The following is a 13,781-nucleotide window of genomic DNA, read 5'->3' as shown; positions in this document are numbered from 1 at the left end:
TCAACCGATTGTCGATCGCGAACTCTCTAAACACCGTGCATCAACTGGCAGTTTGCGAAGCCATAAATGGCTACAGATGCAACAAAGTACTAAACCAACATCCTCCAGCAATTTCGGATAGTGAGCGACTTCTTGTGTTCCAACGCGTTCCATATTGGCACAACTTTGGTCCGGTTACAGTAGTATTCTCAATTCCTACAGAGAACGCATAGTTCCCGGTACCATAAACAGATGCCCATACTGACATCAAAGTCCTCACGACACCCAACATTTATTCAACTGCCCGTCCGCACCCACGAATTTATATCCTATTGATTTGTGGTTACAGCCAACTGAAATAGCACAATTTCTTCAGTTACCAACATCCATTCCTATTCACACAACTAATTTATATATCCATATATTTCCTTCTCTTGTTTCCATATGAACTGAAGCGTTTGCCCATATTTATGAATAAAATGTTACTATATTTGACTCCTATGTATGTATCTAGGATCACTCATTGATGTCTCTAGACTTCAAATCCATTGAATACTTACAGAAAAAAATCGACAGAAAGATAAATAGATGCCTATTTTATGCCAAATTTACCCGAAAGCGGTACCACGGGACAAATGGGTAAATATCACCGGATTACACCAAAACACTCGTTGAAAAGAAATTCAAAAACCAAAATATGGCTTTATTTGCTTAAAGAAATACAAAATTTATTCCGCTTGGCAAAAATGTAAACTTTATTTTGACTCGTAAAATTTTGGGATATTTTGTTAAATCTTAATTTATTCCCTAACGAAACATTGAAGTGCCTAATATTTTCTGGAATTTAATTCACCACTAAATTACATTTATTTTGTATATTCATTATATCCCCATGTCATTGTAATAAAGCAATTACAAAATTGTTGAGAGCTGTGAAGTTTATTTTAAGAGTTCTGCTCTCTTGTTTGAAACCTGCTCTCTGTGCTTTCTCCGACTTCCTTGCTTTTCATTTGTTTAATCATTTAATAATAAACGATTGTACCATTAGGTAAGCATTGGTTTCCAACAAATTCCTTTCTATTTCCTATAAAAAAAAACACTTTTCGGTTCAAAATCCCAAATTGATTCCTCCTGTGATTTCCTTTTACCTTTCACGCAATCCATCTATGAGAAATATTGTATTTCCAACAACATTTCATTGGTTCGGGTTCTAAGATTTTGATTTTCTATAGGAAAGCATCCAACTTCCTTTATTTTGGTGTTTTCACATAGTAAGAATGATATATTTTAATTTTTTACGAGGATTGACGTTTTTTTATTTGGGATATTTAGTTTCAGGCTTACTTCCATAGCCGTTGTTTTAATATTTGCTTACGGCAAGGCAGGGAAGACTAGTGGGGCTTCACGATAACTATCTGGCCTAACAATGAAAACGCGTACATTTACCATCAAATTTTTTTAAGTAGTCTCCTGCATGATTTATACACTTTTTCATGCACTAAAACCAATTTTTGAAACAGTTTTTCCGATCCGATTGAGACACCTTCAAAATACGGTTTTAGAACGCATTTACAGCATCTTCTGGCGACGAAAGTCGTTGACAGCGCCTTTTTTCTTGATGTTCTGGAATCAAATGAAGTCATTGGATACCCAGTCAGGGCCGTACGGTGGATGACCCATCAATTCAACATTTTGTCCGGTCAAACGAGCGCTGGTTTTCATCGATGTGTGAGAGCTCGTATTGTCATGAAGAAGAATGCTTTGTCTTCTCTTGGTCGTTTTTCGAATTTCTCAGGAGACTTCAGGCAAACACATTTAGTGTGCCACTCAGAATTAACCGTCCTACAATTCTCAAGCCGTATAGTCGTTGAACAAATAGGCGACCATTTGCTTCGAAGTGCTTTGTCTCGCTTTCGAAGACCTAAACGGTCGTTCCTGTTTTGTTTCGGCACCTGCATAGATCGAAGATTCGTCTGCGACAAATCTTATATATGTCGTTTGAAACACCGCGATAGTTTTTATTCACAATTTTTTGCACTAATCCAAAAGCCTTTTTTTGAGCGATTGTCCAATTTTGCCGGATCTAACGAGAATCCATTTTTGCGGCCATCTGTTCATGCAATTGTTGGTGGAAGAAATGCCCAAGGATGCCTCTATCTCACGGTATATAACATGGCGATCTTGCATTACACTATACAACACTGAAAATGCAACAACTTCTAATATGCATTTTTTCAAAGTACATACATATTGAGACTACAAAACGTACTGTCAAATCCAGTACGGATTTTATGGCCTCATCTAAACCGGGCTAAAACTACAGTTTTTTGGATTTATCGGGCCTTTATCAGAAAAGATTAGCAATTTAGCTTTGTTGTCTTTTGCAATATTGTAGCCCTAAACTAGTAGAACTTATCTTTTGAACAGTCGACATAAGAAGACTCCTTCTAGGGCCTCAAAATCGATAAAATATACAAAATTTAACATAATTGTTGAAATCCTGTTCAGTATCAGCTAAAGTATTGGGAGTTGAACCATGTAACCTTTTCCAGAAATCTTCCAAATAATGTTCTAAGCAATTCTTCAGAATATTCTGAAACTCTAAAATTCTTACTTCATGTTGTTTCAGTGGTATTTTGCATCATATCTTTTACAACACGTATTTCAAACACAGTTCACACCAACGGTTTGGTCTCGCATTTCGGATTTCACCACATTATTGACATATTTATTTATTTTTTCTTTTTTTTTAATTCTGTCCCTCAGGACTTCTTTATTCATGAAAATATGTTGACAGTACATTTACCTACGAAGCCCAATTGGCTTGTCTGTAGGATATAAAGTTAAAATATTATGCAATTTACAGAATTCAAATTAGGCTGCAGACTTCATATAGCCTGATTCTTTACTAATTCATTATTTTTAATATTTTTTCTTTTTTTATTTTTGGTCGTTTCATTTTTATTTCTAACACCTCTTTTGGAAATTCGTTGAGAATACTTGGCAGAGCGACATCTAAAGAGAACTTCCCATATTCGTTTTTATAGCTTGGTATGATGTATCGGCCCTCTAATCTTCTTCTGGTGTTTTGTTGATGGTTTATTTTTTTGGCAAGGTTTGGATCTTCTGAGAATTCGGTTGCTATTGTTATTGCATACAATTCATTGATGTTAAGTATATTTTGCTTTTTATACATAATTTTTTTACTGTCGTGTGTTCTTTCGTGAGAGTAGTTGTTAGATGGATGATGACATTTTTTAAGTAACGATATTACAATTCGGTTTTGCGTTTCCTGTAGTGATTTGCAGCAGCGTGCGTTTCCCCACGTGTCTTTACTGGGATTCTACTATCGAATAGTAAACCTGTATCAGGACGAAATATGAACCACAGTTACCAATATGATACAGGGCAAATGATGTTTTTCACAATTTTTTCTGTAGATTTTGAATATGAGTTTTCCATTTGAAGTTGTGATCAAGATGAACCCCTAAATACTTATAGTTTTCGACCAATTCTAAGTGAGTTGTACATTTTTCTTCTTGGTCATCTTCAACTTCATGGATTTGTGCGTGTAGGCATTCATTATTATGGAAAACAATAGATATGTTGGTTTTTGGCACACATCCTGGTCTGATGTGCATTATTTTTGTTTTATTGGGATTGATTACCAGGCCATTGTCATGGCACCATTTTGTGACGATATTGAACTCATTCTGCATTTGCACGTTGCTTCGGCGATTTCTTTGTTTGACACTATTATGGCTGTATCGTCAGCGTATGTGAAGGACTAACTGTGGCGTAGGTGTTGAGTCATTTCATTAGTGTAAATTAAGTACAAAATTGGGCCTAGTTTTGATCCTTGCGGAACTCCAAAACACGTGGATAAGTGTATGCTGTTTGTGTTATCAATTATGACGTTAAATAAACTTGATGATATATATTGTTGGAACCATCTTAAGCAATGACCTCTTATTCCTGTGTTCTCCAATACATTAATAATTTTTCGTGTGACAGTGTGTCAAAGGCTTTACTGAAATCTATAAAGAGCGCAATCCAATTGTTTTGTTGGCTGAGTTGTTTATTAATGTGATTGCTGAAATGTCCAAGAAGTTGGTTTATATTTTTGCCTTTCTGAAATCCATATTGATTTTTATTTATTATTTTATATTTTGTTAAGAAGCCGTTTAATCTTCGTACTATTATCTCCTCTAGGACATTTTCTAACACAGGGAGTATCGATATAGGTCTATAATTGGAGTAATCTGCTTTGTTGCCTGCTTTATATATGGGCCTGATTACAGATTGTTTTAATATTTGGGGTATCACAGGTTCTGTTATACTACCATTTATAAGATAAGGTTCTGTTATACTACCATTTATAGTCGCGTTATTTTTCAGATCAACAGCTCTTATGTTATCCATCCCTGCGCTTTTATTCGTGTTTAATGTACACAGTATGGTGTATATCTAAGATTCAGTCGCAAATTCCATAAACATTGAGTTTGACAAATTTCTGTCAACTCTGCAACTCAACGTAACTATATTGCATGGATGAACTATAGCTAAGACATTTTGGTTGAATTTTGTTGCAAAGTTGTCTGCTATTTCCTTTATGGTGTCCCCAGTAAAGTTGAGTTTGATGTGATCATCAATATTATTTGCCTTTTTTCCAGTAACTTCGTTTAAGATTTTCCAGGTTTCACGAGGATTATTCTTGTTTTTGACGAACTGATTATAAAGGTGTTTGTTTTTGGCGTTGACAATTTCTTTATTTAGTTTATTATTAAAGTTTTTATAGATTTTTTCGTTTGTTTTGTTATTTTTGTTTTGGCACCATTTTTTATATAATTTGTCTCTTATGTTGCATGATTTTAATAACGATTCAGTTAACCATGGATGAGGATTACGTTTTTTTTTAATTTTTTGTGTTCTTTTTTAGATTACTCATATACTTTATTGAACGCATTGTGTACGTTGTAATAAAGTTCGGTTCTGTTATGAGAACGGTTTAGTATGTCTTCCCAATTTATGCTTTTTATTTGGTTATTTACCTTGTTGGTATTAATTACATATTTTGTGGAATGTGTGTTTTGCTTTGTCTTGCAGCTTAATTCTTCTATAGATCCAAATACCGCATGATGATCAGATATTGGTGTGGTTATTATTGCAGAGTAGATCTCTCTGTAATGTTTATCCCATCTGATGAATAAATGGTCAATACAGGTTTTAGACATCCTATTCCCGTCTTCCCTCGTTGGTTTGGATATAATACTTTGTAATCCATTCGATGAGAGGATGTTCAGGTAACATGATGTCGATGGGTTTTGTTTGATAATATCAATGTTTATGTCACATAAAAGGATTGTTTCGTTCTTTTTGCCAATGGCACCCAAGTTTTCATCTAATTCACTCAGGAAGTGTGTTATGCTTTGATTAGGTGGGCGATAAACAGCTAAAACTGTTGCAGTTGTATTTTTCGAAACAGATAGCTCAATTCCTGTGATTTCTGCTGAGTTCATAACTATATTTATGTTTTTGAAATACAGCGTTTCTTTGATATATATGGCAATGCCAAGTCCTTTGCCTTCTCTGTTTTTAAAAATTGTATTGAATCCATTTATGGAATAAAAAGGATTCTCTTCATCGGTTATGTTAGTCTCGCAGAGAACTATTAAATGCACTTTCTCTATTATTTTTGAAGTATTCACTACCAATGTTAAGAAATTTTTTCTCATGGATCTTATATTCAAATGTATGATATTTAAGGTGAAGTTCAGACAATTTGCATTTACTCACTAAAATTGCTGACATCTTCTTCAGTATAATTAATTTTTTTTTTTGATATTTCATTAGTTTTTATAAAAAAAAAGACAAAGCTTTTTATGATCGTTTTTAGTTTTTATTGTGCTCGCTTTTTATCGAATGGAAATATATTTTGATTTTATTAATTTGGGATTGATATGTGCAGAATCAAGATATGAGTTTCTAGGTCAGAAGAGTTATTTATTAAAAAGAAAGGGGAAGGGCTTTACGGGCATAAATGCATCCATTTCTGACCCAAACAAATTTCCAACCGCATTCCTTGGCTTTTGTTTTGGTTAGCCAAAGCAGGCGACGATTGTGTGGAGTGAGTTCGTCGTGTAGATATATTTTGTTGTTATCGTTAGTTTCTCCGTTCTCATTCAATTCTCCAATCCCTGTACTTATTTGCAATGAGTGTCTTTTTATTTTGCTCATTAATTTTCGTTTTTTGCTGAGAGTTGAGAACTCGATAATAATTTTTTTCTTTTTATGTATCTTGTATACTCTGTCGATGTCGTTGTTGTTTATGGGTACTCCGGTTTTCTCACTTATTTTGTTTACAACATCTTTCACATCGATATTCATGTTGGATATGTTACTTATTTCGACGTTTCTATCAATTGCTTTTTGTTCAAGCCTCTCAAATTTTTGTATTTAGCTTTTCTATTTGTTCTGTTTTTTCACTATCTCTTGTTTGCAGATCTCGAATTTGTGTTGTCAGTGTTGCTATGTTTTTATTCATCTCTGTTGTGTGCCGTTCAATTTGCTCACTATTTTCCTCAAGTTTAGCACTCATCATAGTGATACTCATCGTTAGTTGCTTTATGCAGTTCTCCAAACCAGACAAACTAGACTTTAATTCTTTCACATCTTTGTTTTCGTTGCTGTTGTTGCTTAATGATGATGTTGGTGTACTTGAGTTTTTGAACCTTTTGCTACTACTGCTAGCTTCGTCACTTTTACATCTCTGTTGATTGACTTGTCGTTGTTCTTCATTCTCCGGAGGCAAAACCAAATACCCAATATTAGGAGATTTTTGTGACCAGTATTTGCATCTCCATAGAGCTCTTTTTGGTTGACCCATGTCTTTATACGAGCTCTCGGAGAGTGAGCAGCACGAGGAGAAATGGAATTGACGATTGCAATGATGGCAACGAACATAAAGAAATGATTTAATTTCTAAAGAACATTGTCGACAAATATTTTTTGTTTGTTCCTCGATATCCGACTTTTGAGAATAGGTTTTTTGGAGGTATCTATTTAAAAAACCGATAGATAAATATAACAAAATGTTGTTTTATACAGTTTTATCTTAAATTTGCGTTCACTTGATAAACTTGATGCACGTAGTTTGCGCGTATGCGTGCGTTCACTTTGAAGGCTACAGCGAAACTTTATTTATTTATTTATTTATTTATTTATTTAAGTTAACAACACCACTGGCAATGCCAGCCAAATTAATTTGTCATAATCAGTCTATCCGGTCTAATTTCAATTTGCCTGCTTGCACTTGATTCATGGGATCAGCGTCTGCAAACTGGCGCATGTTGGTGGAACATGATCAATGGAGTTAACGGGCCAGCAAAGTTGACGGAGAATGACTAGTCTTGGTTATGGCGTGTTCGAGTTTAGTGTTGAATTAATTAAATAATTTCGTTTGTTAATTTTGAAGTGAGAATTAAAATAATTGTTTGTAAATTTTGAAGATAATTAAAAGTGATTTATTTAATCCTTTAAAAGTGAATAACCTGTGTTTCATTTAATAATAGGCGCAGTTGGAAGCGCCTCAAAATTAATTTTTTTAGCCTTATCAAGAGGAGATCCTTTAACTGGCGCCCGAGCAGGGACCCTGAGTAAAGGTCTCTTAATAACAAATTAAAATTTCTGCGATCTCTTCGGAGCACTCCAGAAATAAAATAAAATAATAACACTCCTGCGATCTCCACGGAGCACTCCAGGACGTATAAAAATTAAAACTTAATAAAAAGTAAAACTCGTCCCTCCTTCGCTAACCGAATAAACCCGGTGATTCCAAACTATTCTAATCACAAAAGGTTCTTCGAGCGAAAGTGAAGTTACTCGTACCTTAGTAGGTATCCACGATCATAAAAGTGGATTTCCAAAAAGGAATCCTACGAAGCTTCCGCGAGGAAATAAAAGGTTTCTTCACTTGAGCTCGTCGCGGCACGTAACCAAGACTCACTTAGTGAAAATATAATCAAATAAAAAATATAAAAGAAAAGAAATTTGTTGAAAAAAAATAAAGAAAAAATTTTATTTAATTTTACAAGAAAATATAAGAAAAATCAAATACAAAAAAGTGAATTAAGAGAAAATTTCTAAGTTGCAAGGAAATTAATGCATTACCAAATAAAAAATATAAAAGAAATTTGTTGAAAAAAAAAATAAAGAAAAAATGTTATTTCATTTTACAAGAAAAATCAAATACAAAAATGAATTAAGAGAAAAAAAAGAAAATTTCTAAGTTGCAAGAAAATTTATGCATAACCAAATAAAGAATATATTATAAAAAAGTATACAACTAATCCTATAAAAAATAAAGGAAAAAAAGAAAAATTTAAGGCTGCCAATAAATTTATAAAAAGTATATAAAAAAAATATATAAGTTAACGTAAGTTAACGTATGTTAATAATTATTAACTCTAATTATTTAGCCCTACCTCGTAGTAATAACACGCGCAGACAATTCGCGCATCATATTTCATCACGCCACTACCTGGTCGTTGAAATGCTGATGCGCTTATTAGTGGTGCGGGTATTCGACCAGTAAATATTCATTTTTGCTGGAAGAATGCAAGGTAAGCATTTTCACACACTTCTGTCAAATTATATTAAACCACAAAATGAAAGAATAAAATCAGATTGTATTTACACGTCCACATAAGTGGACAGCAATCCCGAAAAATCGTTGTTTTACTAATTCAACATATCACCATAGGTGATAAGCGGTAAAAACGTTAACTGGCGCCCAACAGTGAGATTTTATGAAGAAATCGCAAAAACCAAAGTGAACATCGTTTATAAGATTTTGTAAAAAATCGGAAAAGAAGGTGTAAATCGGTTATAAGATTTTATAAAAAAAATCTCGGAAAATAAATTAAGTCTAAGTGTGGAAAACTAAAAAATAAGATTTCATAGAAATCGACTAAACAGAGTGAAACACGAACGACAATATAATAAACCAAAAGAATTTTAAGTCTAGTGTGGAAAACTAAAAAATAAGATTTCATAGAAATCGACTAAACAGAGTGAAACACAAAAGACAATATAATTAATCAAAAAGAATTTTAAATCTAGTGTGGAAAACTAAAAAATAAGATTTCATAGAAATCGACTAAACAGAGTGAAACACAAAAGACAATATAATAAACCAAAAAGAATTTTAAGTCTCGTGTGGAAAACTAAATGATAAGATTTCATAGAAATCGACTAAACAGAGTGAAACACGAAAGACAAAGTAATACACCAACAAAAGTGTTATTTTTTTTTGGAGATTTTTTACTAAAAAAAATCCTAACTAAAACAAAAATCAAATAAAAGAAATGTCGGTCGGACTTTCAAAATAAAGTCGGACAGACTTTAAAGAGAAAAGCCGGACGGGCTTTAAGGTAAAGTCGGACGGACTTTAAACAAAACCGGGAGTTATCAACTCAACAAAGCAGATACTATCAACTCAACAAAGCAGATACTATCAACTCAACAAAGCAGATACTATCAACTCAACAAAGCAGACACTATCAACTCAACAAAGCAGATAATATGATGAAATTAATGTAAGTACCACTTCATTTTCAAGAAACCGGCGTTATTAAGTTATTTGTCTTAAACAAAAGATACTTATTTTTAATTGTTTGTTAAAAAAAGACTCAATAAAAGTTGAACTGAAATTGGAAATCTGATAAATTTAAATTTGGCTTAAATAGAAAAAAATGGCTACTAGAGACGAAATCATAGGGTTAGTCACGGCTACTGTCGATGTTATGACAGAGGAACTTAAGGCTCAACTAAATATTATAGCGAGCCAACTTCAACAGTTGCAAATAAAAAAAGTAGAGACATACGAGTCAGTTTCATTAGGCGGTGCTACGGGAACGTCATTAGATTTGATTAAATCTCTCCCAGAATTTAAAGGGGACCTAGCAGCTTACCCTGCCTGGCGAGAAGCCGCCCATTTTGCCATTAGCTACTACCAAGAGAATACTGAACCGTACTACATAGCCATGGGTATATTTCGAAATAAAATAGTTGGAACGGCAAACGACAAGTTATCTGCCTTCAACACTATTTTAAATTTCAAAGCGATAATCGCTCGCCTTGATCAGTGTTTTGCTGATAAGAGATCGGTCCAGGTTTTAGAGAATGAACTGAGCATTTTAAGACAAGGTAAACTGTCAATTAATGAATTTTATGATGAAGTTGATAAACACCTGACATTAATAGTAAATAAAAATAAAATGACTTACTCCAACAATGAGGAGGTAAGCAAAGCTTTAAATGAGAGGGTCAGAGAAAATGCTCTTAGAGTATTCATATCGGGACTAAGAAAGCCACTTAGTGATATCTTGTTCTCGACAAAACCCGTAGATTTGCCAACTGCATTGGCAACAGCTCAGGAGTTAGAGTCGGACAATCGCAGACAGGAGTTTGCGAGAGTTTTCGCGGAGGGCAGCATTGCGAACAAGTCGAAACCTAGTTATTCGCAGAATAGTCATCCAACTTTCCGGCGCACAGCACCAAATGCTCATAGATCTGAGACAAATAAACAAGATATCGTACAGATGGAAGTGGACCCAGGGTCATCAATGTTTAGACGTCCCACTGCTTTTAATTCAAATAACAACCGCAATGCGTATCAAAATAATACAAAGCGGGAGCGGGAAGTGGATTCTGGAAGAAGTGCGCCTCTCCAGAAACAGCAGAGAGTAAATCATATTAATGCGGAGGAAGAATCAGAGGACTCAACCTTTGAGGAGGATTTCCCTCAGGATGAGGACGACGAAGATCATGTTGTGGAAGAGTTGCATTTTTTAGAGTAAAACCGCTCCTACCTTTTATAATAAAGACTATAAACGGAAGGGAGCTAAAATTGCTAATAGACACTGGTTCATCAAAAAATTTCATTAAACCATTAAACGGACAAATTAATGCAGTACATTTGAGTAAACCCTTTAATGTCAAAACACTAAATGGCACGAATACCATCGAAAAAAAATACACTATGGTTTTATTCGGACATATCACGACATTTTATTTGATTGACACACTAAAGACTTTTGACGGAATAATAGGATATGAGTTTTTGAAGCAAATCAATTGCAAATTGGACACTGGAAACGACACTCTGACATATGACAAAAATAAAACAGCTATATCAAAAAATTGTGAGCAAATAAACTTTCACGCTATAGATCAGGAATCCGTACCTGACTCTGTGGTGGAGGATTTTAGCAGGGTTATTAGGGCTAATGCCAATGCCTTTGCAGATCCAAACCGGGCACTACCCTACAACACAAGCGTTGAAGCAACCATAAAAACAAAAACCGAAGAACCAATTTACTCGAGATCCTATCCATACCCAGTACAAATGGCGGATTTCGTAAACAAAGAAATTGAATCGCTTCTAAGCGATGGAATTATTAGGATATCATTTTCCGCATATAATTCCCCGGTACTGGTTGTGAGAAAAAAGGGTACCGACGACAATGGGAACCCTAACCACAGGTTAGTGATTGACTTCAGGAAACTAAATGAACAAACTGACAACGACAAATATCCCATGCCTGAAATTCCGGCATTACTATCTACGTTAGGAAGATCGTCGTACTTCACGACACTAGATCTTAAATCAGGATACCACCAGATTCGACTAGCTGAACGCGACAGAGGTAATACAGCGTTTAGTGTCAATAACGGCAAATATGAATTTTGTAGACTACCATTTGGTCTAAAAAATGCGCCGAGTATTTTTCAGCGCACGATAGATGATATATTGCGAGAACATATTGGGAAAATATGTCAAGTTTATATGGACGACATTATTATTTTCTCACCTGATGAAAGGAGTCATTTAGAACATATTAACATAATAATGAAAAAAATTAGTGAAGCAGGAATGAGGATATCTGCTTCGAAATCTAAATTCTTTAGACAAGAAGTAGAGTTTCTCGGTTACATTGTAACCAGGGAAGGAATCAGGACATGTCCAGATAAAGTTAGAGCTATTAAGGAATTTCCAAAACCTGAAAATTTGAAAAGCCTCCGATCGTTCTTAGGCCTTTCAGGTTTCTATAGGAGATTTATAAAGGATTATGCAGTTATTGCTAAACCTCTAACTAGATTGTTAGAGGGCGAAAATGGTAACATCTCGGCGAAGAAATCGAAGGGTGTAAGAATAGATTTGAAAGAAGATGCATTAGCAGCATTCGAAAAATTAAAACAAATTCTTTCATCAGAAGATGTTATTCTAGCATATCCTGACTTTGAAAAGAAGTTCGAACTAACAACGGACGCTTCTGCAATCGCTCTTGGAGCAGTTTTAGCACAAGATGGTAGACCAATAACCATGATATCTAGGACTTTGTCTGCAACCGAAGCAAACTATGCTGCAAACGAACGAGAGTTACTCGCAATCGTCTGGGCATTGAAAGATTTAAGGCATTACCTATACGGTGTCTCAGAAGTTCATATTTTCACAGATCACCAACCATTGACATTTTCTATGTCGGATAAGAATCCGAACTCAAAAATGAAAAGATGGCGATCTTTTATAGAAGAATTTTCCCCGAAATTTTTCTATAAACCTGGCAAAGAGAATGTTGTCGCGGACGCACTCTCCAGGCAGTACGTAAACCATACTCAAGACGAGTCGGATGATGGAACAGCTCACAGCGAAATTTCTTTATCGCAAGTTATAACTTCTGTTAAATACCCAGTAAACCAATATAAAACGCAGATAATATTATCTAAGGAGCAGTCAGCCTCTAAGACAAGAAAGATTTTATTCCAGCGTTTTTTAAGACATACCATAACATATGATACTGTGGAAAATTTGATAACTCTTCTCTTGGAAATCATTAATCCAGGGACGGTAAATGCAATTTGTTGTGACCTTTCAGTTCTTGCTGAAATACAGAATTGCATAAAGACCAAATTTCCATCAGCTAAATTCATTCATACAGAAAAACTGGTCATGGATGTTATCCGGGAAGATGATCAATGGGATATAATAACGACAGAACATAATCGGGCACACCGATCGTTACAAGAAAATTATGAACAAATTATTAATGAATATTATTTTCCGGGAATAAAGAAAATGTTAAAAATGGTGATAGCTAATTGTAAGATTTGCAAAGAAAATAAATACCAGAGAAAACCGGAAAATACAGTAATATCCCCTACTCCAATACCTGAATATCCTGGTCATATCCTGCACATTGACATACTAATAACAAATAAAAGTAATTTTTTGACAGCAATAGACAAATTTTCGAAATTTGCGATTATTGTCCCAATTGCATCCAGGAATGCAATCGATATCAAAACGGCTCTTTCCCAAATACTAAACAGATTTGGAAACGTGAGACTTATTGTATCGGACAATGAGAAATCGTTCAAATCAAGTCTAATTGGTACCTTTCTCAGAGACTATTACGGTGCGGAACAACATTTTGTACCTCCAATGCACAGTCAGAGTAATGGCCAAGTTGAAAGATTCCACTCCACTTTATTAGAAATTGCCAGATGTGTTAAAGCACAGCAAAATGTAGAAGATACAGTCGAACTGCTGCTTTTGTCCACATTTAAATACAACAATACCATCCACTCTGTAACAGGAAGAAAACCAATAGACATTATTAACTTAATTTCTAACAAAGATCTAGAAGAAATTAAAGGAAAATTGAACGTTGCTCAGGAAAAAACTCTAAGGATTCATAACGAAAACGCCTCGTTTAAAGTTTACCATCCAGGTGAAAAAG

General features: G+C 34.5%; 1 protein-coding gene across 2 annotated transcripts in view; it reads right to left on the bottom strand.

Moving 5' to 3' along the window:
• Window positions 1-13,781, bottom strand: part of Elk (Eag-like K[+] channel) — a 989,230-nt gene that overhangs the window by 937,204 nt on the left and 38,245 nt on the right. The window lies entirely within an intron of this gene.

Source organism: Musca autumnalis, unplaced genomic scaffold, assembly GCF_047663935.1.
Source record: "Musca autumnalis isolate F117 unplaced genomic scaffold, ASM4766393v1 scaffold_5, whole genome shotgun sequence".
NCBI lineage: Eukaryota > Metazoa > Arthropoda > Insecta > Diptera > Muscidae > Musca > Musca autumnalis.
The sequence above is the reverse complement of the archived record's forward strand: the minus strand, read 5'-3'. Positions and strand labels throughout refer to the sequence as shown.